This window comes from Limulus polyphemus, unplaced genomic scaffold (assembly GCF_000517525.1).
Source record: "Limulus polyphemus unplaced genomic scaffold, Limulus_polyphemus-2.1.2 Scaffold1801, whole genome shotgun sequence".
Taxonomy (NCBI): Eukaryota; Metazoa; Arthropoda; class Merostomata; order Xiphosura; family Limulidae; genus Limulus; species Limulus polyphemus.
Window position 1 is genome coordinate 53,354 of NW_013667411.1, and position 2,956 is coordinate 56,309.

A 2,956-nucleotide genomic window follows, 5' to 3' on the forward strand; every position below is an offset into this window, starting at 1 on the left:
CTTGAGAGAATACATACGTTTAACTTATATTTATAGAGCATGTTTTCCCGAAGCTAAAAAACGTCTTTGTTCATATTTATCCTTTATAACTCAGTGAAGGGCTAAAATATACACGTTAACATATTATCTACTCTGATCTATTACTTTTCATTCGCCAATAGACCAACTTTAACTATCCTATTCGCCCGATTTTACTATATATATATATATATTATATAACGAACTTGAATTATAAATATAAATGTTAGAGGTATCCCACACTCTATAAAATTAGAAAATTAAAAACAAGATAAAATTGGATAGAAAAATGCATCAATTTAAAAACAACGTTTCGCCACTGTTACGTTGCTTTTAAATGATGCATTTTTTCTATTCAATGATAGCCCTTTTTGAATTTTGAACTTAAAATATACATTCTATGCATGCTATGTAACAACGTGTTGATAATAATCACGTACTGATTTTTATTGAAAACGAAATATTTAAATCTTTATATGCAATTGTTTTCATACTTAATGAAATTAATCAAAAATGTATCATATTTGTACAATTTTATCTTTACCAAAAGTGGGTTAAACGTGGGAAAATATCATATAGTAAAGGTTTTTGTCACGTAGAAATAAATGTTTATTAAATAACTGTTTTTCAAGGTCAAGTCCAACTAAACATAAAAGAACATTAAATAGTCGAATAGTAACACTTTTTATTAAAAACCAAAAATAGCACATTTATATTTTATCGCTTGTCGTTTATCAGTTTGTTTGTTCTCAGTGATCCTGAAAATTTTCTCTAACAACTCTTAAAAGTATGTTCTTTTCTTAAGTAAGTTTTGTTGGTCGGATGTAGTTTTTATCAAATTCGGAAATGGCTTAAAAACATTTTCTCCAAATATTTAGATCAATTCGAAACTCGTGGCTTTATCTTTACTTTTTCTCAGTTTTGATTTTTTTCTTCCTGATTATCATTTGTTTTTTGAAAACCACTGGATAGCTGAAACCTTTTTAATATATGTCCTCCATGGCCCGGTGGCTCAACGGTAAGCTTCAGAGCCTATAACGCTGAACATCGGAAGTCAATACTCGCGGAAGATACAATAAAGATAGCCCATTGTGTAGCTTTGCGCTTAACCAAAAAAGAAAAAGAAAAAATGAGTTAACAACTTTTGACATATCGTTATAATAAACTTTCAAATCACAGAAGAATGCTTTTCAAATGTTACTCTCTTAATGAACTCTTCATCTTCTAGCCGTGCGGTGTTTATAAATTATCTGTATCCTTTTCCATTTCCTTTGTTTCTGTGTCTTGGAAACTCTTATCCTCAACTTACTTTTAGTTTTAATTGGATTTATAAATGGTAGATATTTTCAAACAAGTGCAGTAGTAGTGTTGTCCATAAGACAACCGTAAAGTTTATAGTTTCTGCGTCTAAACCACAAAGATTCTTCATTTTAGGTAAAATATTTTATGATATTAAAGAGTGTTCATCACTGGGCAAAAGTTCCTCTTCCATATTTTATCGCTGTAGATTGCAAAAACTAGGGTTAGCGTAGAGGAGGAAGCTCATCGCTGTAGATTAAATAAACAAGGGTTAGTGTAGAGGAAGCTCATCGCTGCAATTTCAAAAACAAGGGTTAGTGTAGAGGAGGAAGCTCATCGCTACAGATTGAATAAACAAGGGTTAGTGTAGAGGAGGAAGCTCATCGCTGCAGATTGAATAAACAAGGGTTAGCGTAGAGGAGGAAGCTCATCGCTGCAGATTGAATAAACAAGGGTTAGTGTAGAGAAGGAAGCTCATCGCTGCAGATTGAATAAACAAGGGTTAGCGTAGAGGAGGAAGCTCATCGCTGCAGATTGCAAAACAAGAGTTAGCGTAGAGGAGGAAGCTCATTGCGTGTTGACATTTACGAAGTTTAAAAGGTTTTAACCATGATTCACCTAATAATAGGCGCTCGAGATTGGATACTTTTTAAGAATGACATTTGATAAGTTATGCTGAGAACGTGGGAGAGGGACTTTGATACCTAGCCCTCCAATTAACCAGAATTAAGCCCTAAGAACTTTCTCGGAACTTCATTAAGTGTCGTGTCTATGGGATAAGCCCATGTTTATTCGACACTTTTTGGCGTAACACTGAAAACATTACATCAACATAGCTCCGTTTATGCTGCACCAGTACGTAGTGGGAAGAACCATATCGCTGGGAGCTGCGCTGTCGCGACAAGCTGTACTGGTACAATAACACGAAGGACATGCTCAGATAGACTGGGAACATTATTAAACTTAATAACACACCCAAACTCGCCAAAGCTGATATCCGCCTGACAATTCTAAGGGTACTCGTTTTTTCTTTTGGTAAATCGGGAAACATTTTCTTGTGAACTATTTGATCTTTAATGATCAAATAAAGCTAATTTACTGTTTAGCTACATTGTTCTTACTTTCAGATAGAATAATTATTGAATCATGAATATTTATACAACGAAGAAGTATTATGTTATATACATGATAATTGTAAATGTAAAAACCGTATTCAAACTTAATATCATACTGTACTAATTATGTTCGCTTGGTTTTATTCATAGAGTACAAATTACTTCAATACCGAAACATTATATATAAGCGTTTTACTGATGATGACATTGGATTCGTTGTCATGCATATCCTTATTCAACGAAATGTCACAAACACTGCAAGTTAACTTATAAAGGGTCTTTGCAAACCTTACTTGGGTAACAGAATTTTTTGTTCAACAATGAAAAGATGTGTATTCTGTTAATAATAATTATAAACACCCTCTTAGATACATAGTTGGCCCGGCATGGCCAGGTGGTTAGGGCACTCGACTTGCAATCTGAGGGTCGCGGGTTCGAATCTCCGTCCCACCAAACATGCTCGCCCGTTCAGCTATGCAGGCGTTATTATGTGACGGTCAATCCCACTATTCGTTGGTAAAATA